At 44.7% G+C, this 23,321-nt stretch overlaps 1 long non-coding RNA gene across 1 annotated transcript in view; it reads left to right on the plus strand.

The window, feature by feature from the left end:
* LOC116083617 overlaps positions 1–23,321 on the plus strand; it is a 59,136-nt gene that overhangs the window by 14,151 nt on the left and 21,664 nt on the right. The window contains exon 3 of the long non-coding RNA XR_004115803.1: positions 3,302–3,358. This is a non-coding gene — a long non-coding RNA (uncharacterized LOC116083617). The remainder of the gene's footprint in view (positions 1–3,301; positions 3,359–23,321) is intronic.

Consider the following 23,321-nt stretch of genomic DNA (forward strand, 5'->3'; position numbering starts at 1 on the left):
GTAAGGTTGTATACCTCAGTGTGTGTGTGTGTGTGTGTGTGTGTGTGTGTGTGTGTGTGAGTGAAGAGGGAGACTTTTCAGAAAACGCTTAACTGAGGAAGACCTACTCAGAATGTAGGTGGCTCCATCCACTGGGCTGAGGTCTGAGGCTGGATGAAAATGAATAAAATAAAAACTGGAGACAAATATCTGAGGGTTATCATTTCTTTCTGCCTGCATCCTGGAGGATGCAATGGACCAAGCCACTCCTGGCTGTAATCTATGCATGGCCCTCTGAACTGTGGATCAAAAGATGCTCTTCCCCTCCCCTGAGCATTTTGTCAGGCATCTGGTCTTAGTACTGAGAATATTAACTAAACATAGGAGAGTGGACCTTGCCAAGAAACTTTGGTTGAGTGGGTCTAAGACCCCAGCACTTGGGTACCCACCTGAGACAGTAGGCCCCTCCCTGCTCCCTACTAGACTCCTGGTCTGGAACATGTGCCACAGTTCCCACATAAGGACCCACATAAGAATTTGTGACCACCTGTGGTCACATAGCCAAAAACAGAGTTCTCCATGCTAATGAGGTACCTAGAGGCCCTGAGGATTTACCCAATAAGTGTCCCTTCCCAGACATTCCTTCTGGCAAAAGGTATTTAATCTCTGGTCCACCCCGAGAAGCTGGTATGCATCCATTCTCCACAGTAAACAGAATGGATAAACATGGACTGTCATTGGAAAAGACCTTCACCTAGAAAGCTGCTGGGAGCCTATGTCTCTTGCAGAAGGCCTCTCTGTGCTCCCAGACACCAATGAGCTAAGCAGGAACTCCCATTCCCCTGGCCCCAGCCTGGGCTAGTCACTGTCCTCAGTCTGAGGGCCCCTGACTGTGCTACCAACTCCTCACTCCCTGGACTCAGCTGCACCTGGATGTCCAGAAGTTTGAAAGTCTCCAGTCCCAGCCTCTCTGGCCAGTGGACCCCCAATCCTTCATTCCCAACTCCTTTATGCAGCATCCCAGTGGTAACTGGATTCCCAGGAGTCAGGGAACCCCAGCTTCAGACCCTCCACATCTTAGACTGTTTTTTTCCACACCCTGAGCAGTGTCTTAGTGCTTCTCTAAAGTCCAGCACACAATGGCGATGGCAGCAGTACAGGGCAAACACAGCCTAGAGAGTTCCCCCACATTTCACCTCCCCAGTGGCTGTGCCTAGAACCTCAGTGGTGGAGCGAAACTCGAATCCACAACTAAATACATATTTTCTTACCTGAAAAAACAGTGCCTTCTCCCACTGGTCTCCAGGACAGAGAAGGACGTTTCATAGACCTTTCCTCACACCTTGAATAGAAAGTATCCTCCTTGAAAGAGTCATTCTGTCTCCTGAAAAGCTGCCGTCAAGTATCTTCATGTGCTTTGGTGAGTTACTGCATCTCTGTAGACTGTGATTTTGTTGTTGTTGTTGTTTGGTTGGTTTGGTTTGGTTTGGTTTGGTTTGGTTTGGTTTGGTCTTTTGAGACAGTGTTTTTCTGTGTAGTGATGGCTGTTCTGGAGCTCTCTGTGTAGACCAGGCTGGCCTCAAACTCAAAGATCTGCTGGCCTCTACCTCCCAAGTGCTGGGATTAAAAGGTGTGCACCACCACTGCCTGATCACTTGTTTTTCCTTGTCTGTTCTTTCTTATTTGGATCTATTTACTGAGGGTGCTAAATTCATGATTCGCAAATCCATCGTCTTCCCCTCTACTTTGTTAAATGAGTTGAGCCAACAAAACATTCCCAGTTCATATAAAGAATGATATTTCTTTACTTCCAGTAAATCTTGTCTGAAAAAAATCAGTTCCATAGAGCAGCTTCCTATATATACATAGTGGCCACATCTGAATCAAGGAGCACAATGTGAACCCCCAGTTCTGTGGGAGAAAGAGCCTCAATTCAGAGACAAATGATGAGGTGCGGGAGATGGGCTGATATTCCTCCTTTACCCTGATTATGGTGCAAGGGGCATTCCCATCATCCCGTCAACACCAGCCTCTCTGTTTTGCTTCCCTCACCTGTCCGTGAGCTAACAGCACATGTGGTCTCCCAGCATGCTATGATTGCCAGCTGGGATGGGTCAGGAGGCAGTCATGCAAGAGGTGAGGGCCTGCCACCCATGGACATGAGTGCCTTTATTGGTCTTGCTTAATAATAGTAAGCTCATGCCACCGCTGTGTGGCAGAGAACCCCTGGGTTCAACCTCAGCACCGAGAAGCAAAATAAACACACAATTAAAAACTACAAGTGTACAGCCATGTGACTTGGTCCACACGCTATCATCTTGCAAGTGGAGCCAGCAAAAGGCAGGTCACTAAGAGGCCTGTTTTCTTCCTAGTGCTTCTTGTCAAAGGCTGAGTTACCCAGCTGTAGCCTCGTGAGGCATCTGAGCTTGTTTAAGAGGTGGAAGTCAGGGGCGGCTGTGGGTGCCCAAGCTGCAGCGCCCAAGGCTAATCCTGAAGTCAGATGGTCCACTGTACATCTGGTTTCCAAGTGTTAGCTTGGCCTAGGAAGCTCCGGGGATGTGGGTGTCAAATTCTGGAGACTAATTGTCAAGGAAGGGAGACAGGATGCTCACTGCTTCGAACCAAAGAGCCACGGAGAATTGGACATTAGAATGTGATAAAAAAAAGACTTCCTTCATGGCAGAGTGTTTCCTCCAAGCCATAGGAGGGCAGACTCCCCTGAGTCCATGCTGTCTAGACAAGCTCTCTGGATCCTGCCGTGCCCTGCATGTGGGTGTCATGTTGCATTAGTATTCCAAGCTGCCAGTGAGGCAAACCCATCACATGGGACCCACCAGCCTGTGCAAGAGAGCTGGTAGGTCTCAGGTGAGTCTCCTAGGGGCCTTCGAGCTGAGCTCCTGGACAGAACAGACACACTTGACAGTCAGACCTTGACCCCCATTTCCTGCCCTCATATTCCCACAGCAATCTGGGCCAGGCTTCTGGTAAGTGGAGAGGGTCTAGTTTGTATTTTCCTGAAGGAGAGGCTGAATTCTGCTTGCTTTCTTAGTCTGGGCTGTTAGGATGATCCTGCCTCGCTTTCTTCACCTACCTGTCTGCCTCCATTGATAAGATGGCTGTCTAGTTCATAAAAATTGGGCGATGAACTTTGTTGCCTGATTGGCTTTCCAACTCATTGTGCCTCCACAGAGGATTTCAGATTGGTATCTGTGTGGCTTCTACAACATGCCAGGGGCAGTGATGAGTACAGGACCAAACAACCTGGGCTAACCTGAGCTCCATGTCAGGGTAGCCTCTGAGCCTTCTGTCGGTTTGTCTCTAGGTTGAAAACCTCTGCAAGCAATCTGGTAATCAAGCTCGGCTCATCGCACTACAGAAGGTATTTTCTAGAGATGCTGTGTTTTATAGATGTAGTGGTTTAACAGAAAAAGTTGGAACTTGGCCCAGTGCCTTAAGAAGAAGCCCATCCCTCTCTTGCTGGGCCCTGCCATTCACATCATTTGGGCACATTCTAGCATCTGACTTTATAGAGGTGTGCATTTTACTTTTACACTGTAACACTAAGAAGCAAGGACCAGGGCCCACCATGCCTGCTTGTCAATGGGACTAGCAAACCAGCCATTGCAGTTTACAGATATTGAAAAAGGTGATGGTCCTTAGAATAGTCATGTTATTATACCATGGTCAGAAGAACTCCAAAAGGGGACTTAGAAAAAAACAAGGACAGTAAACAGTGTAAAGCAGCTGTAAAATCATGGACCCTGGGGCCTGCACTGGTCCAGGGGAAGAACCAGACACAAATCCTAAACAGGAATGAGAGGCAAGCTTTGTGCTTGTCCATCTTCAGACTTAGCCAGACACAATTAGCTCTCTACAAAGCAGTAGCATTTAAATGGGAACATAGCACTGAAGTGGGAATGGGCCCACAGTGATTCGGCTCCTTCTCCAGGAGGCCAAGGCACAGGTGGCTTTATTTGCATGTGAGCTACAGGTCCTCAGACCCAGAGCTGCTCACATAGAAAACATGTCCCATTCCCAAGAGCATCCCAGCCCCTAAAGGGGAGCTTACTCAAGCAGAAGGTAATATTACAAATCTTGTAGCAACAATCCTTAGTTCTAAGAACCAAGAGAAAAAAAATTGTATGAAGTGCTGGGTAGAAGTTTCCAAGACAGCATCCTGGTAGAAGTAAGGCTGAAGCCCTATGAGGCTGCAGGAGCCTCTGAATAGCCAGGGGCTCTGGCAGTACCTCTAGGCACAGTGACCATCAATACATCAGTTACTACCCCTCCCCCAAGAGACCTTCCTGGGCAATCTCTGCCTTGATTTGCTTTCCTTTGTCAGGGTTAACACAAGCACTTCCCCTTCACTTATCCAACCTTCACATTTGGTCCACACCTTGTCCCATGCTGCTTCTGCTGGCCCTGGTGGGTGACATGGCTGTTTTATAGGATCTTCACCTTTCTAGAGTATGCAGGTGGACTTTCTGGCCACTCTCATTTCTTTATGGTCTCAGCTGAGACTACACTGAGGATACATAGGCTGGGAATGCATACACTGAAGTGTATTCACTGGGGGTGCATAATCTGGGGGTGCATAGACTGGGGGTGCATAGACTAGGGGTGCATAGACTGGGGCTGCATAAATTGGGAGTACATAGACTGGGAATGTATACACTGGATGTGTATACACTGGGGGTGCTTAAACTGGGAGTGCATAGACTGGGGGTGCATAGATCCAGGGTGCCTACATTGGGGTGCATTGACCCACTCCACCCAACTGCTCTGGATGTCTTATCAGTCACCTCACCAATTCTCCAACGATACCCAGTTCCTCTTAAAAGTCCCTCAGGTATTGGGTTACAAGATAACCCCAGATATGGCCAGCTTCCTGGGTCTCCTGGAACAGCATCCTATCCTCCATCAGCCTGTTGGAAGTGCCCAGCTCCAGGCTGCACAGGCCATTGAAGCACCATCTTGGTAGCATAATGGTGTAGGTCCCTTGACACCCCATTCAGTCCAGCTCAAGTAAAAGACAAAGCACAGGAAGGATCTGTACATTACACCTCAAAGCCATCCCCTTTCTCCAGCAGAAGCAAAGCAAGTCTGCCAGATGCCTGGTGGCCTCACTTAGTAAGTGACCATTGCCTCCCAGTAAGGAAAGAAGGGAGGCGACACCCCTCATGTTCACTTCCGTTCTTGTTCTTTGGCCAACGAGTTCTACACTGACAGTCAACAGAGGGAGACTGGCTGGAGCCCCTTTCTCTGACATGAGGAGTCCTCCACAGGACCCTGGAAAGCCATTTCCTGTTCTGTGTGCTGTAATAAGAGCCACAGATTCTACGTGAGCTGTGAGCTGCACAAGAGGAAGCTGGAATGTGGAGACAGCCCGCTGTAATTAATCATCGCACGGATGCCTGTCAAGTTCCTTTCTGGGCCGACACTGCTGTCAATTACAGCCAGCCCTCCACCATCTGTAATTGTTTAAAATAGCGCCCTGTACCAGGATCCACGTTAACACTTGAGCCTCATTTACACCTCCTGCAGAACACTCTGTAAGGCATGCTGCTCAGCCCCGGCTCTGCAGCTCCTGTCCACCTCTAAGCAAAACGTTGCCAGCCCACACAAACACTCAGCAAGGCTTCTGGGCTGTGTGATGAGATCCGAGACTCCTGCCTTCATTTCCAGTCAAAATTTTTTCAGCAGCCAGGCTAAGCACTGGCCAAGTTGAGCCCAAGGGGAGAAAGTTGTTGCCTTTCCATTTCGGGGCAAATGCTGCACATAAATTACATGTTGGCTGACCAGAAGGCTTTCCCAGGCCTTCAAGTAATGTCTACACCCAAAACATCATGATTCGTCATATGTTCTGAAGCTGTGTCTACAAGCTTTCCCATCAGAAACAGACAGCAGAGAGCTTTGTGTGAAAGAGTACAAAAGCAGGACACTCAGGAGCACTGAAAGGCTCTAAGCTTTTCTGACTTTTCTAAGTACAGCTGCTGAACGATGTAGCTTCATTTCATTGATTAATGACATTGACTGATTCTTAACTGGAATGAAGTTTATAATTGTATAAATGGGAAACGAACAAACATTTACATAAACTCCTGCAGGGTTGCAAGACCTGGTGGCTACTCCCAACAAAGAGAGGAAGAGGAAATGAAGTAGAGGGGAGGGGAAGAGGAGAGGCAAGAAGAGTGAGGGAGAATAGAGGAGAGGGAGAAGGGGATTGGAGGGGGAGATGAGGGATTTAGGAGGAAGGAAATAGTGGAAGGAACAGAACAGGAGGGGAAGAAAGTGATGGAGAGGAGATGGAAGGAGAGAGGAGGGGAGGGGAGAAGATAGATAGAGGAGAGACGAGAGGGGAAGGAAAGAGGGTGTGAGTGATGAGAAGATAGCAAGAAAGGAAGACAGGTAAGGGGGAGGAGAAGGGAGAGGAGGAAGGCGAGAAGAGAGAAAGGAAGGGGAAGGAAGAGGAAGGGAGAGAAAGAGGAAAGAGTACAGGAAGGGAGGAGAGGGGGAGGGGAGAGAAAGAGAGGGAGGAAGACAGGAAGGGAGAGAAGAGGAAAGAGGAGAGAGAAGGAGAGAAGGAAAGAGAGGGATAAAGAATGAAAAGGGGAGGTAAGGGCAAGAGAGGGAGAAGGAGAGAGAAGGGGAGGAAAGAGAGAGGGGTAAAGAGAGAGAAGGGGAGGGAAGGGAAAGGGAGAACAACAGAGCAGAAAGGGAGAGGGAAGAGGCAGAAAGTGGTTCTTCTAGGTGCTGGGTCTGGGGCTTGGATCTGGAGTGGGCACAAAGATCCCTGCATTGAAGGCTTTGGTCCTCAGGATGGTAGAATATATATGAATAGGGACCTGGTGGGAAGGTTGAGCCCAGCAGAATGCTCCTGAAGATGCTACCAGAATACCAGCCTATACATGGTCTCTCCTGCTTATAGGCAGTTATGTGAGAAGTTGTATTCTCCCATATATCCCACCTTGATGTACAGGCCCAAAGTAACAGGATCCATGGATCACAGGCTGAATACCCCAAACAGTGTTGTTTCATTGTTCTAGAAGGGATCACAATGTATAACCTAAAGCTAGTTTGTAGCCCTAGCTGCCCAGGGACTGTGTCTAAGAATGTGTGGAACATTTGGTGTTTCACTTTTCTTGTTTGTTTGCTTCCTCAGTGGAGTGGAAGCTGAGTTTGGTGGCACAATTCAAGCTGCTCCATTTGCCTCATTCTCTGACTGTGTGATAGAGTTGGCCATTGATGTGTGATAATTTGGGTTTCCCCTTAGCTCTTCAGAAGTGTGTGGGTTGCTAAGAGTTGCTATCTAGTGGGACAACATGACCAAATTGCAAAAGGAGATTGCCTTTATTCTTATCCCAAATTAATACAGGAACAAGGGAAAGCTCTGTAAACTCTGGGAACTGACAAGCCAGTTCCAACCTAGAATATTCCACAGTCCAGAAAAAAGGCTTACATAAGCACAGTCTCTAGCAGTTAAAGAAGACATGGTCTTTGCCTTGATAAATAGACATCAATGTATATAAACTTGGTCAGTGTCCTGACCATATTATTTGAATAGCTTATATATGGCTTTGCATGGAGGAGACCCATCTCAGTTCTTTGTCATCTTTGAAATTCCAGGTTACCGGAGAATTTGGGAAGTGAGAATTTGACCTACTAGTCAAAAGAAAGATGTGACAATTTTGTTTTAAGATGTTAATCTTAATTACACTGTTAGTAGCTTTTTAATTATGGTTGCCAGTTTAAACATCAGAATAAATATGGGAGTCTGGGCTGGGGCCATAATTAAGTTGGTAGAGTGTTTGCTGTACATGCACAAACCCTGGAGGTTGACCCTGAGACCCTCATAAACTAAATGTCGGGGTGCATGCCTATGACCCCAATACTCAGGAGATAGAATCAGAAGGACAAATGTTCGAGGACATCCTCAGCTACATACCAAATTTTGACCTTTAGCCTGGGTTACAGAAAACCTTGCCTCAAAACAAACAACAAATAAACAATAACCATAACAAATACAAAACATGGGAGTGCTCAGTGGTTAACTTGTATTTTAGGGGCTTAGAGGACAGCAGGGCAGAAATTTGGGCCACACTTCTGGAGTGTCCATGTTGGTGAGAACAGGGACTTTGAAAGTGTTCGTCCTGTCTCCTCTGTCCCCTTCTATCCTTCCAACTGTCTAAGGAAGGATTTTATCCTTCAGATATGACAAGAGGCTGGTAGAAGAGATTGGACAGAGCATCTTGAAAGGACAAAGATCACTGAGTCATATGTAGCCCTGACATGTCCCATGAAAGGTTAACACTTTGCCCAAAAAGAGGCTTAGACTAGCAGTAGGCCAGACATCATGGAGAGCAAGTGATGTCATTATTACAGTGATCATGGAGGCAAAAGTCAGCCGTCAGCAAAATGTTTGCAGCCTTGGCGTCAATGGTCCAGGTCTGGCTTGTTATTGCTTTTCAATCCCATGAGCCTCATGTGTTGCAGAACCTGTCAGAAATGTGGTTTTTGAAACCTTTTCAGTTTGTTTCTTTCCTTTATCCCCCTGGCAGTTCACCAAGCTCTGTCAGTCTCACTTGACATTTCTTTGAAGCCTATGGAGGAAGATTCTCTGCTTTGCTCTCCCCCTTTTCATAAGAAAACCCTCTGTTTTAGCTTTATCGTTATCAATAGTATAATAATGAGTGATTGTTTAACAAGAGGCTACTTTTTTTTGACACTAGAAAACAAGGGACAGTGAGTTTTATTTGTAGGTCCAAGACACCTGGGAAAGAGTAGTTTGTCTAGTCTGCCCACCTTCAAAGCTATCTTTGCCCTTCAGATAGAGGTTAAAAGGGTCCTGAAAGTTACATTTCTAGACAACATCTGAGAGTTATAAGAAAAACTAGGTAGGGACCAGGAAAGGGCTCAGGTCTACTGCCCTTCCCAACACAGTTGCCAGCTCCTCACAGGACTGCTATTATCTATCCTTCAAATGTGTGGACCAGTGTTGGATCTGTGGAGCAACCCTGAACTTAGAAAGCTCAGGACTCTCACACCTTCACTTAATCCACAAATACATCCTGTACCAAGGATGGGAATCCCTCCTTGCCTGGCTCTGGTCATCTTTGTCTGTGTCTCCCATCCAGTGTTAGTAGTAGAGGTCAAAAGACTTCCACAGTGCTCTGTGCCCATAACTCTGTTCTGTCTCCAGCAAACCCTTGATCCAACTGCAGAGCCAGAACAAAGCTTGTTTTCTGCATCTGACACATGAACACCATCTGGAGAGAAAAGCCCTCGGATAATTGAATGTGATATTATAATTCAGGGCTTTTATCCTAGAATGGCAGCCTCCCAGGCTTCCCAGCTGCCCTTCACAGACATATTCCATGGCTGCACCCCTGGCCAGTGGTTGTAAGTGTGAGTGTGGGCAGATATGATCACCCATGGGAGTGCATGTTTCATGGCCCCTTACAATTGGTTAACAAGATCAGTATCTATCCTGAGCATCCCAAGCATTCCCTATAGCAGGTAAAACACACTTGTTTTTAAATGTGGCCAGACACAGAATATAGGATAAAATTCCCTTTAATTGACTCTGGACTCTTTTCTATTCAGTATGTGAAGAATGGGTTTCCATTTATCACTGAAAGCCATTATTAGGGGCTAAAAAGATAGCACAGTGTGTGAAGCACTTGCTGAACAGTTCCATGGACTGAAATTGATCTTCTACACCTAGGTAAAATTTAGGTGTGTGGAAGCCTGCAGCAAGCTTGCTAGCTGAACTAGTCTCATCCACAAATGCTGAAGCTTGAGATACCCAGCCTCAGTGAATAAGTTGGAGAGTAATGGAGAATAAGTCTCACACCAGTTTTGAGCTTCTATTCCTGCATACATGCACATCCAGTACTCATCAATCTGTTCACATACACACAAGAGAAACAATCACATGCCCACTCACCCACCCGCAAACAAGCAAAGAAAGTCATTTAATGCCTGTGCATCCTGACAGGACTCATGCCTGAACAACCTGAAGAACACATAAACCAGTACTAGCTGGGTGGGAATTGGTGACTTCTTTTCTAAATATGTGACTTACAGAGCTTCCCATGCTACAGAATCTCAGGATGTGGCCTTTCCCCAACACCTAACTGGCAAAGTGGACTGCTGTGCTGGCATTGCCTTGGCAGCTAAGACTTAAGGGTTACAGACCGTCTGATACCTTCTTCCTCTTGAGCAGCTACCACCTTCTTGGAGCACACTTGTAAAAATGGTGGATGAGTTAGAGCTGGGCTCATGGATGTTCATTAGGGTGTGCATGCATGCCTGTATGTATATTGCTGTCTGTGTGGCAGGCCTTGTATGGAAACATTTTCAAACAATTCCTTAGTTAATACAATGCAAAGTTACATTGGAAACAAGTATCTTCTTGGAAGAAGATACATTGGAAACAAGTAACTACTACTGTGTATACAGGGTTCTGCTTGCAAGACTGAAATGTGCTTCATAGTCATTTGAACTCTCATGAGTTCCAACCTTCATGGACTTGTGACCTATGCACATTAAGAGGGAAGACTACCTGGATAGCCTCCCATGGCTGGTTGACACATCTAAGGCTGGCAAAGCAAAACCTGGGAGAAAAGAAGTGTGTTGGTTAGTTTTTGTCAATGTGACACATCGGAATCTCTTGAGACAATCTTCAATTGAGAAATCACCTCCATCAGACTGGTGTGTGGGCATATTCGTGGATACTTTCTTCCTTAATGACTTATGGAAGGGTTCACATTCTGTAGGCAGGGACCTGCCTAGTCAGGTAGTCCTGGTTAGTATAAGAAAGCAGATTGAGCAATTCATGAAGAATATGTCAACAAGCAGTGTTTCTCCATGTTCTCCACTTCCGATCCTGCCTTCAGATTCCTGTCTCTATTTTCTAACGTGGTTTCCCACCATGATAGCCTATAACCTAGAAACCAAATAAACCTCAAGTTACTTTTGTTCAAATGGGGTTATCATAGCATCAGAAAACAAACAAGAGCAGTACAGGGTAAGGGTACCACCTAGGGCATTGTGGACTAAATAAAAATAGGGGGTAGTCTTGGGAGACTGAGCACAAAAGAAGAACATCTGATGAGACTAGTATTTCAGGGGTCTTGAGGGGTACAGGCATGGCCAGCATCCTGCTGCCATGCTTCAGTTCTCTGCAGCCTGGCTGAAAGAGTGTTCCCAGATCTAAGACATGGCCATCTTTGTTCTCTGCATACCATTAGCTCAGGACACTCTCCCCACCCCCAGGAATGAGTGGCAAGGATGTGCAAGCTGACATTGGATCCTTTGATCTCCCTGCAATGGTCGCCAGATGGGAGACAGAACCAATAGTCTACAAGGCGTGCATTTGCAAACCACTTTGTCTTGTTCAGTTTCCCTGCAACTCCCTGTGAAGGAATAGGGTCACCATGAGCTTTGGCATCAGCTGTTGGGGAGGGTGGGCTGCCTTGGGAGATGTCAGAAACAGACAGATAAAGCCAGGAGCCACTCAGTCAGGAAGACTCAGGGGCACTCAGGGAGAACCATGCACCAATGCTTACTGCTCAGACATGGACAAGGAGAGACAAGAGGTTGGAATCTTTCTTGCTTGCCTCAACCTCTCCACTGTAGCCATCAGGAAGGACTTTTGGTTCTTAGTCCTCAGTTAAGTCTAGAGCAGTAGAGAATAATTCCAAAACAAAACCCTCAAGTCTGCACCTATAAAGACTGTATTCCCTGCTGGATGCTCCTGTCAAAAGGTACAGAACAAAGACAACACAAACATAGTTATGCCGGCAGATGAAAGTGAAGCCAAAAGTATGTATACCTGAGCAATGGCTCCAATAAAAACTCACTTGAGAAGGCAATTCAAGAGCCTTTAATTCAGGGTATCTGATTTTCAAATGGGAGTATTTAGACAAAGTTTTTGAAGATTGAATGTCTCCTAAATATTGTAGTCTGGGGAGATGGCTCAGCAAGTAATGACCTGCTGCACCAGCATGGGGATTGGACCACAAGTCTCTGGCCAGTATTCTGAAGCTAGGGATGGAGACCCCCAGACAAGCTGGCTAGCTAAACTAGCTGTATTAGTGAGCTTAGAAGTCAAATGAAAGTTCAATATACAAGGTAGAGAATGATTGAAGAAAACACCTGACATAAAAATCTGGCCTTCATATCATGTGATATACACTCCAAAGAAATAGTTGCGTACACACACACACACACACACACACACACACACACACACACACTAGTTCATGAAAAACAAGCAGGTATTTAAATTTTGGTCTTGGTGGACTCAATCTGTGTTAAGTGTAGTGAACTTGGGAGAAGCTACTGTTAGCACTAGTGCATACTCGCACTCACACATTGTGTTAAGCATCAGCAGTGATCATCAAGCATATGCATTTTTCTGGCCTGGTATATGGTGAGACCATAGATCCAATCCTTGCACAGAGCTCCTAAGAATATCAGTGGGTGAATCTGGACACTGGTTCCTGAATAAATAATTGCAATGACTACGTTTACTAAGCAGTGAGTGAAATACGTGGCCCACTGATGATGTCCATTAGCTGTTCATGGACAGGTTACAACTAAGTTACAAAACCAACCGGACAAGTGTCTGAGCTTGTTGCCTTCACTGGGCTTTTGAGGGACAGATAACAATGACACTGGGTTGTTCAAGTCACCCAAACCTAAGCTTTCAAAGTGTTACCAATGTGACATAAACAGCTTAACTGAAAAAGTGACACCTTCCTTGTTTTGGTCTTCCGGGATGTTAGGCATCATTGCTGGGTTAAGATCAGAGGTAAATACTTGGCTGTCAATGCCCAGACTGCCATCACCACTTAGAATAGATTTCTCATGTCACCACAGCCTGCTCTGCCAACTCAGCATGCCCCACTGTCATCTCTACTGGCACTTGGCTGAAATAAATGGCACCAAGTGGGCCATGGCTCCAAGGTATGTCTAAAGGCCAGAAGATGTGGGTCTGTCATGACCCTGGTCCACTCCCTTGGCTCTTTGGTAGTATTCCCCTGCATTAGTCTAGGAGTAACTGGTGACAGTATCACCAGTAATGAGCTTGTGTTCACTGAGGAGTTCCTACACCATGAGGTAGCTTCCACTTCCTTGAGGTCTCAAGTGTTAAAATCCATCTAATCCTTTAGTGAAGCAGGAGCCTTCTTCAGTCTTGCTATATTACACAAGAAAGGGGTTATGTATCTGGCAAAGCACCACGCTCTCCCTTGGGAACCTCTGAGATTCTGTGCAGGGGAAGCTGGCGGAATCTGAAAATAGGTGTGGACATAGTGTAGGAAATTTAGACACAATGAACTGAGTGTCTCTGGCCCTCGTTTCATGCATTAAAAAAGTTGCCTTTATAGAAAGAATCTCTATGCAAGGCATTATGTTGGGGTGTGCCAAGGAAGTATGATCTCTATTCTCAGGAAACTTCCACCAAGTGCAGAGAGAGAGGTCCTAGGAAGCTATGCAGTGAGCCATTAACACCCAGAACACACAAGGTATTTGCACGTGAAGGAAAGAAAAAGATAGTGAGAGGTCTCACCTGAAAAGCAAAGAAGGGTTGGCTGTGCAGGCTGAAACATCCCAGAAATATTCAAAGGACAGGCATCTGGAGCGCATGTGATATATGTGAAGAAGACACTAAAATATTTTAACAGAATCCATACTTAAGGCTATTGTATCACTGATGCATGAAAACCAGAAATTATTTCTCTACTCATTCTTTCATCTTGCTATGGACTTACTTAAGTGCAATGAAAACCAAGGTACATAAATATACATTTAATATTCTGTATCACTCTGCTTTAGGAGAGATGATGAGTGTGTGTGTGTGTGACTTTGTGTGTGTGTGTGTGAACACACATGTATATATGTGACTTGTACATGTGTGTGGAATTTACTCACTAGGCTATAAAGCCACAGAGAGATTTCCTAACCCAGTGACCAATTCCAGTCCCCAGAATTCCTATGGAAACTGTGCTTGGTAATTATTCTCCCGACCTTATTAGCATAATGATGGCCTCTCTCCTTGGTGCTTCATTTTTATCCGCTATCTCCCAGAGGTCTTTAAGCTTGTTAATAATCATTACAGATAGCCAATGGAGTGAATCACGGCTAAAATGAACTCACCTGAACTAAAGAGATTAACCCTACTCAAGCCTGAAGTGCCCCATAAGTATTCATCAAAAGTCCCTTCACATCAGCAAATAAAAAATAAAGAGAGTTACAGGGAAATTACCCCGCGTGGGAACACAGATTTTTGCTTCAGTGAATATCTTCCTCCAAGTGGCTCCATCCATAATTAGCATTGCCAGGCACACTTCAGGCAGCTCCAGCCTGCAGTATCCTACAGATGGGTTTGGAACTTCCTCCATGCCTCAGCATTTTGCAAGAAGTCACCATGTAACCATCAGCCAGGATGGCTCAGTGTGAAATGACATCCCAGCCATTGGGCATGGAAGGAAAGCTAAGCCGTCCTTCAAACGTTGCCTAATTAACTTGGTTCTTCTCCGTTTTGCTTACTTTCATAATCCTAATTTGGGCACAGGAAATTGTTTTTGACTCCTGCCCTGGCCTGTTCCCTTCCTTGCCTGTTTTTTGGCCACTCTGAGCTTCCATCTATCATGGATAGTGTTCTCATGTTGCTGCCTACAGAGGACACATGATCCACAGGAGAGGAACTTGCTAGCTGCAGAGCAAAGGCCACTGGAAGCTAAGGTCCACCCTGAGGACTGTTCCATCCTGTGGCCTACACTGCACAGCTGTCTCTCCTGGGGAGTTCAAACACTCAGTAAGAACCTTTCAACATGCGTCAAGTTCTGTTTCTTGTTTGTTAATTATTAAGAGCAGCTTAGGGGGGATGGACACCCTTTGAAAACCCACAAGAAATCAGTGTATGTGTAAAAGAAAAACTGTAGTGAGACATGTATGCCAAGGGAAGGAGAGCGGGAGAGAGGGACAGAAAGAAAATGGAAAGAAACGAACGGGCAAGGCCAAAGACACATGAGAGGAAACCTCCCCTCACCCAACCCCATCCCCTGACTTCGTGCCTTTACTATCCCACTTGCCCCCATCCTGAAGTCTTTTCACAGGAAGAGCAGCCCTGAAGAGGCTTCCAACCTGGTTGTCCTGAAAGAAGCCCCTGTGCAAGCATAGGAGGCTCAAGTGCAGCATTTGGTCTTAGTTCAGATGGGACAGAATCTTTATTGTTGTTGTTGTTGTTGCTGCTGCTGCTCTCTTGCTATTATTGTCCTTTTTTTAACATATGTTTTCATTAAAATTGTTATACAGTATATTTTGATCATGTCTCTACTTCAGCTCCTCCCCTTCTCCCGAACCATAGACAAGTCACATCTTCATGCTGCTATGAAGTCCCTACAGGTTACAGTATCTCTCAGCCCACAGAGCAAATCTGCACATTTTTACTACACCTCAAATGGCCCATAGAATAGTGACCTTCAAAAGCCTCGGCTCTTCTCCCATGTCCCCTGTCATTGGCCAACCCCAGTCATATCCACAAAGAGCAGCCTGTTGCTCTCCTCTACATGTCATTACCTGCACTTGAACACACACTTGAGCACACGCGCGCTCACACACACACATACACACACACACACACACACACACACGCACGATATCACTAGATAGATAGATAGATAGATAGATAGATAGATAGATAGATAGATAGATAGAGATGTAGATGAGATATCAATATAGATATAGAAATAGAGATGGAGACAGAGACGGACATGGACACGGACACAGACATAGATGCAGACACAGACAGACAGACATAGACACAGACATAGACATAGATGATATAGATAGATACAGATATAGATAGGGACAAGTATACAATCTCAAATGGCTTTTTTTACTCAGAGGCCTAGTTTACTCCCTTTACCATCCTATATTTTTCTGGTCCTGGCTCACTTCTTGTCTATTAAAAACAGTTTTCCCTTCTACACTCTGCCAACAATGTGTTGTTTGGTGTGTGTCATCCCATCAACGCTGGAGATCTTGAGGGTGAGTTTCAAATATAAGAGTGAGTAAAGGATAAGAGCTAAATAAATGATTGATAGTTTATAAACAGATAGGTAGATAGACAAGTAGTATGTAGATAGATGACAATGATGATGATGAAGATAACAGATAGATAGGTAGATGGTAGGTAGATAGATAAATAGATGATAGGTACATAGATGTAGATAATAGATAGTTTAGGTAGGTGGGTAGATAGACAGACAGAAAGAAAATAGATAGGAGATACATAAAAGATTAGATAGATAGATATAGATGAAAAGATAGACAGATGATTGATAAATGACATAGATGGATGATTGATAGATAGATAGATAGATAGATAGATAGATAGATAGATAGATAGACAGACTAATACATTCACATCACAGGCAACTTGATGTAGTCATCAAATACTCTCTGTCTATATCTTTGTACTCCTCTGAGAAAACATCCAGCATTTTGTCTGAGTTTGCTATAATCCCATCTGCTTCTCCTTTTCTCTCATATCATCCTTCTTCCACTTAGTTGTGTCTTCCCAGTGCTTGTCCACTTTCTCCCCACCAACCCCAATTACACATATTGTTTTTCTGAGAACCTTCCCAACCTCCTGGAACCCAGTTGTACTTTGAGCTTCTTCCAAAGTGGTGTCTGTAGATTTCAGTTGGGTCAGGCATTTTCATCATTGTCTGTTTAATGCCTCCTAAGCCCAGGCTCCCTTGTATGCACAGGCTACACCCTCTGCCCCAGCTACTCCAGATGCCAAGACCTCATGAAACACAGAAAACTCAAACAACTCTTTGAAATATCAAAGAGCAGAGCTCACTTGGAGGTCATTCAGAGTGTGGGGTCATTTTATGAAAGTGTCTCATGAACGTGAAGACTTTAAAATGAAATAATAATCCACAGGTGCAGTTATGGTTTTAGACATTTCCACAGTGTTCCCACTTCTATTGGCCCCATCTCTTTCCTATAATTTTACATGTAGTTTCCCATTTTGGGCCTTCCTGGGAGTCTATGCTGACCCAGCTTCTGGGAGCTTCTCTTTCCTTTTCCTCAGTTCCTCAGTAAAATCTAACTACCCTCCAGACTAAGCCAATGGGATCCACCTATAATAATCCCAACAGCAGTGCCTCACAGTCCTGAAGCCCCAGGTACAGCCCGGTGTGGTTCCTGTGCAGGTCTTGAATCCTTTAGCTGCCTATTGAGTTTTCAAGATTAATCTGTACATGGCAAGCCATCTTCTCACCTCTGGGTGCCTCTCAGCACCTGCCACAACTCACCAGGAGCCCATGCCATCTTTTCTGGGTCAGCACTGATGTCGGTACTCTCTGATGGGTTACCCCTTTAAAGTACCTTTCTGCCATCTACATTCTAGATGTTGGCACAAATCCTGTTCCTGTAGCTTTTCTGAGCAGAGTGAGAGGGTTCTTCCTTCAGGACCCATAGCCTTCAAGACTTACTTGTGCTGGGACAGGCTCCTCATCTGTTCCACCCGTACACTGGTCTTTAGAATTCAAGAGGTCCAGTGAGAACATGCTAGACAAATGGCATTGCCAAAGTACAACAGAATGCTTGTAGCTGGGTTATCATTCATCCCTCACTACTGAAAGTTTTTTGTCTTGTAAGCTTCAGAAGCTTTCCCCTTTCTGGCCACTGGAAATGGTAGCCATGAGGCCTCACATCCTGGGAACTAGCAAACTTCCTCTTGGAGTTTGTCTGTTTTGCTTCTAAGGCTTCCATGTCAATGTGGCATTCTCTCAAATCAATGTCACCTGTGGATGTCCAATCAAAAGAACCACCTGAGAGCAACAGACAGAAATTGACCTTATCAGACAGTAACTGGTCAGGGGAGTTGGACAGGGAGAAGAACTCAATTCTGACATTATTTACTTAGCTCTTCTCAAATCCTTGATTTGCATGCTCTCTGACCTTTACTTGACATGTCAAAATTCAAGCCTTTTTGCTTGCACACACTTCCTCATTCCCTTGATGAGTTCTACCAGAGGTCACAGAGTTCACAGTGGTCACCAGTTCTACAGTGGCCAACCCTGAAAGTTCACAGGCTCTGCATAGAGTGCAAGTGGTTTCAGATAAATCATGCTTGACTCTGTTTTTTCATCATTTAAATAAAAATCCTCCCATTCCTCAGTTCATCTCTCCAGACACAGGACTTCTGGTATTTGCATATTTCTTGGACTGTAACCCATCTCCTGCCAAAGATACAGTTTCTGTTTCCTTGTTTTAAATTCTGTGGCTCCCTACTGGGAAGCTGGAGCACAGACACAGGCTGTTGGTGAATCCAGAGCTATTGGTTCACAGCTCAGATGAAATGGTGAATAGAGGAATTGTCACAAAGAGGCAGCTCTGGTGATTTACTCCACATTTCAAAAGCATTGTATGGACAGATTTCCCCATGTTAGGACATAATATCAAAACACTTCAAACCGGGCCTCAGTTGTCGCTGTAAAAACAGCTTCCACTTAGTTATAAAGCTGTCTGAACTCTATTAAAGCTTTCATTATTTCTGTGAGTTTTTGTTTCATCCTGTGACCCCTTGTTGGAAAAACAACAGGCTTTCAAAAACATTTTCTCAGGGCATATGCACCCTCAAACTCAATGTGTGTCCATGCATACAACATCAACACAAATCCTTCAAGAAAAAGTCATCAAGCCAGACACAGTTCTATTGCACTAGGATCTTATTTTCTTAGACAGAAAATACTTTCATAGAGGCAGGGAGCCTGTGCAATAACAGCAGAGGTCAAACAAGGTGGTGCTTGTCTCTCCGCCAACAAATGGCAGGCAAATCTACACTGTGATCAACTTCAATAGTGGATGAAGATGTGAGAAGAGTACTGCATATGTGGACAATCAAGCCACAAAATGCTGGAAGCTTCTGGTGCAAAGGGAAGCAGTCCCAATCAAGTCCTCTGTACACACCGTTTCTTTATTCTTAGATATTGCTAATTATTGATTAAAATACTTGGAAAAGATGTTCTTCATGAGTATGCACATATGATTCACCCCAAGCAACACAGCATATGAGTTCTTTACAGAGCAATTGCATGATATTACAGGTCACCTGCATTTAAAGGATGAAGAAGGGTATATGTAGGTTGCAAGCAAATGCCATATCATTTCATTCAAGTGACTTGTGCAGCTGCACATGTAGGTATCTAGAATCCATCTAGTTTGGATGTGAAGAGATGACTACCTGATCAGGGTTCTTAGGTAAATAGACCAGGGGTGGGAGATGTTAGGTCTATACGCCTGTCTATAGCCACAGTCAAACCAGCATTGATGTCTATCTACAACATCCATATCTACATATGCATCTACATCTCTACCCACTGTCATATTCCTGCTTTTACCCATACCTACATGTACCCACATAGACATCCAACAGCTATATTTATACACATGCAAAATCCATATTGGCATCCCTGTCTATGACATTGACATCTATACACTTATCCATATCTACACTCATATATAATTCTGCATCAATTCCTTGTCTATAGCCATCTCTGTAACATATTCACCCTTATCTACATTGATATCTATACCCATCTCTACATTTGTATCATGCATCTACACCTACATCCATTTTCTCACTCATAGTCACACATACACACAACTATATGTGTCTACCTAAGTACAGTATCTATATTACATCTTTTGCAGATCCCACTTTGTAACCATGCACTGGGCACCAAATCCCATCTCTTCCTTGAAGGGTTTCAAGTTGGTGGGTGAGTAGAGGGCATAAAGGATATTGGCAGGTGTTCACCCCTGCCAATCCTCTGGAAAGATGTTCTTCGTGGGTATGCACATATGATTTCCCCTAAGCAAATCCTGAGTATTGGGTGAGACAAAATATGGCCTGCCTAATCTGCGGCTGACATATAGTATCCCCACATCATCTAGGAATGTATAGGACAGATAGTCTAAGACAAAGGACAAATCAGAGGGAAGGAAGTTCAAGTGAGCACTACAGAGGGATGATGAAATCAGTGGTAGCAGTTGATGACACAGATACAGATGCAGATTCAAATGTAGATCAAGGGGACCAAGGCATGCCTAGCAGATGTGCAAGAACTTCCATAGGTACTGCTGAGTGATCAAGCTCAGATGCCATGAGTGTGCCCTGGCATACTTGCTGCAGCCCAGAACAGGTCTCCAGAGGTGTCAAACTGATGCCAGCATCTGTGTGGAGGCCATGTGGGACTTTGGACGAGGCTTCCTGGATGTGTTTCTTTTTGTAAGATCCCTCTTGAGTTTCAGTGTGGACTTTTCTGTGCAGAGATGGCAAAGACAGAGGCAGTAGGGCTTGCCTAGGACCTAGGGAAGCAGTCAGTGCTGGAATAGACATTCTTGCAGCAGGAGGCAGATTCATTTGAATTAATCATGTCACCTGTCTCTCTTATAAACTCTACCAGGGAAGATGAGGAGGCACACACAAAGATAAGGACAGAGACATCAGAAGCCCAAGGAACTTGGCCACACTCCAACATGGTTGGGCATCTCTTTGTAAAGACATGATGTCATCCAGATCCCTGAGATAAAAGATGGAAGCTTCCCATCCATCTACTTCCATTCTACTAGGATCCACATAGCCTCTATGTGCTGAAATTATATCAAACCATGTTTAATGGTCACCTGGAAGCAATAGTTGCCTTCAGAAGGCAGATCAAGGATTTTTATAAAGATCTCACTGTGATTGAGAACCTGACATCCAGAATCCCAGTTGAAACATCATAAGCTATGGGTAGGGATAACAAAATGCTCCTCTCTCCACCAATTTTCAAAACTAATTAGGATACATTTTAGCTAATGTGTGAATTAGATTCTACATTTAAAATTTAAACTGTATTATCAAGAAGATAATAGGAAAGATGAAAATCACAAAGAGTCTTAGGATATCAGTCATACAAAATCTTCCCTCATAATTCAGTAGGCGTGCGTTTATTGTGCTCTTCCTAAGTTTGATCCCTATCTCTGGGAACTGGAGTTTGTATACAGCCTTATCTTTGATCTCCAAGCCTATACCATGTTTTCAGCTCATCAGACCTATGCCCTCTTGTGTGAAAGGTGACAACAGCCCCACCTCACTGAGTCTCTATAACTCTCGGTACTGTGTAACCATGGTAACAGTGTCCCTTGAGGGTTGACATTTAGCCTCACCAGTCATCTTACCTGCATGAAGAAAGTTATTTTGGTCCTTTTGAGATGGCATGTCCAGTTTGTGACAGTGACAGATGATGTAAGAAGGACTAGGTTTGTGGAATGAAGTGACTCAAGACACTTAGGAAATATTACAAACAAGTTCCACAGGGCTGGGAAGATGGTTCAGTAATTAAGGGCACTTGCTACCCTCTGTAGAAGACTGCAGTTCCCAGTATCTATCTCATATGGCTTAAAACTGGTTTCCAGGGGTAGGACAAACCCTTGTGGCCCCTAACATACCTGCATACTCTTGCGCATAAAAAACAAATGAACAAATCTTTACAAACAAGTTCTAGATCATCACCAAATGTCCAGTATCTAAAAGAATCTGGAATACTCTGACTAGGAAGCACTATTCCCTCCTTTATTGTCCTTATGAGGTTTGAAGCTACATGTGTCCTTCAGGGGACTCTACTGTCAACCCACAACCAGCTGAGATCCTCCTACCTCTAGACTCTACCTCTTCTGATATGGCAATGGTCCAAGACTACAATAATGTTCCTTGATTTTGGTTGCTGGAGCAATTTCAAGTTCATACTAAAATTGAACAGAAAACAGTGTGGTTCCTCATGATCTTTGTTTCCACCCTTCCCAGCTTCCCACCTCTAAATTCACACCTATATGAGACCCACATGGAGAATTGACATCACCATACCATTCCCTCCCCCAAACCCATTATCCGCTCTAGGGTTTCCTCCTCTCTCATGGCCTTGGTGAATGTGTGATGATGTGTGCCTTCTACTTGGATATCATGTGTAATATTGTCACTGCCCCAGAACTGGCCCGTATACTGCCTGTTCATCTCTCCCCTGTTCAAAGCTGGTAACCTCTGTCTCTGTGCGTGTACCTTTCCAGAATGGCAGAACTTGGTGCATTAATTTGGGACTTTGATACAGAAACAGAATTAGTTGGAGAAAAGGTGTGTAAATGAGGAGCAAGGGTGTAAAGAGTGGAGAATAACAAGCCATACTCTGTAGTCAGCAATGTGCAGACCCACAGACCTGAAAGCACTGATCCATTCCAATGCCAAAGGTCCTACTTGTTCACAGAAGGCCAACCCTTCATCTCTATTCAGGCTTTCTATACACTAGGCTCAACTACCAGAACAAAACAAAGTTCACCTTTGTAGTGGGACCTCCTTCCTTGTATCCCAGATCTCATTTGCTAAGGAAGTAGTTCTCTCTTCCCTTGGGGATTTCTTCTCTCATGGGGGCCTTCTCCCTTGGGGGAGTCTCATTTCCCCAGCCCCTTAAAAGCTGTATTTTAGAGGTATCTTCAATGTCTCAGTTCTTTGTTTGAAGTTTTGATTTATGATTTTAAATTAATGTCATTTATAGTGAAAATGTATAAGCTTTTTTTAGCTTCTTGGTCTGATTTCTCCTCTGCTCTGTCTTCTTATCACACTGGGGCAGCTATTATTTGTTGGAAGAAACATAGACAAATAGAAGGGAATACCTTCTACTTGTTCACACCAGGAAATAAGCTGAGGCTGGATCTGGTGCTGACAATGGGATGTTGGCACAGACCACATTTTTTTGCTCAGCCACTGAAAGAATTGTCCCTTCCTAATAAGCCTTCTGATGCCACTGTCCCCTGGCGCCCTGTCACAGCTCATAAGCATTGTCTCTGTCCGGTCAGCTTATGTCTGATTCTAGTGGCATCACTAGATTTCACTCACTTATGAAGTACATGCCAGCCTTCTACACAGCCCTCCAGAAACTACCCTGCTGAACACCTAGCAGGAAGATAATGAAGGCACTTGTAGTGTCCAACAACAGAGGTGAGGAATTGGAGGTACATATTGGTGGCAGATACTGCCGGGGTCACAATCCAGGACGGGATAGGGTTGCACTCAGGTCCTTACAGAGTCTGTTTGGGCCATGTAATATGCACATGGACTCAAGCCAAAGTAGGTTTCCAGTCCCTTCAGGGGCAGTACCAGCTACTCTGAGAATACCTTGGGCATGCATCCCCATCTCAGCTCAGTGTTATAGATACAGACAAATCCTTAAACAAAATGAGCTGATGTATCTCTAGGAAGCAGTGGGAAGTGGCATTGT

The sequence above is a fragment of the Mastomys coucha genome, unplaced genomic scaffold (assembly GCF_008632895.1).
Source record: "Mastomys coucha isolate ucsf_1 unplaced genomic scaffold, UCSF_Mcou_1 pScaffold8, whole genome shotgun sequence".
NCBI lineage: Eukaryota > Metazoa > Chordata > Mammalia > Rodentia > Muridae > Mastomys > Mastomys coucha.